At 42.0% G+C, this 850-nt stretch overlaps 1 pseudogene; it reads right to left on the bottom strand.

Annotated features, from left to right (window-relative positions):
• Window position 1: 1 nt before the first annotated feature.
• LOC102870657 lies at window positions 2-589 on the bottom strand (annotated as a pseudogene).
• Between the last annotated feature and the right edge of the window lie 261 nt (window positions 590-850).

Raw genomic sequence — 850 nt, 5'->3', positions numbered from 1 at the left:
GTTCAATCTCATAATTCTTACTAACCAGGGATACCCAAGTTGACTCCATTTCTCTCAATTTGGACCCAGCTGTCAGTTGCATATTCTTTCGCTGCCAGTTTAAATCTTGAATATGTTTCCTTAATTTCTGGAGCTCTTTTTGAGCATGTTCAATCATGTGAACCAGATTTTCATTGTATACTTTCCAGGCGTTGCAGCCATGCTGTGACATTAGTTCTAGATTTTCAATTCGAACTGCTTGATGTTCTAATTGGGCCATAGAATTATTTACACATTCTTGCCATGCAGTAATATCATTTTTCTGACCTGAGGAAGGGGCTGGAAGCTCATACCGTTTCATACTGAGCAACTCAATTGGTTGTCGAGCAGCCAGTCTTTCAAACTCATTTCTCATTATGTCAGTTTCAAAAGCTGAGTAATCTGGGGCTGTCAGGTAGCTCAGGTAGTTCTTTGTGGGTCGGTATCTGCGAGTTTCCTCCTCCACCAGCACTGCAGCCGCCTCGCGAACGCCGGGCGCTTCATAACCTTGATCAAAATAGGGCAGTGCATCCACCACAACCTCTCCGGCCACTAAACCTGTACCCGCCATTATGATTACTGAAGGTTTGCTAAAGATCTGAGTCTTTGCTCACTTGTTCATTGAAATACGTTGACGTCAGTCACTAACACAATCAGCGTCGCCGGCCTCCTTAATTTCTAGTTCTGTAGCATTGTGGTTTGAGAAGGTGCTTTGTATTATTTCTATGTTTTTTTAAATTTATTGATGCTTGCGTTGTGACCTAAAATGGGATCTATTCTCAAGAATTTTCCATGTACATTGGAGTAGAAGATGTTTTATGCTTTTGGAGGG

This window comes from Elephantulus edwardii, unplaced genomic scaffold (genome assembly GCF_000299155.1).
Source record: "Elephantulus edwardii isolate Elephantulus edwardi_28Jun2011 unplaced genomic scaffold, EleEdw1.0 scaffold00051, whole genome shotgun sequence".
In the NCBI taxonomy this organism is placed as follows: domain Eukaryota; kingdom Metazoa; phylum Chordata; class Mammalia; order Macroscelidea; family Macroscelididae; genus Elephantulus; species Elephantulus edwardii.
Note: the sequence above shows the minus strand (reverse complement) of the source record. Positions and strands in the feature narration are given on the sequence as shown.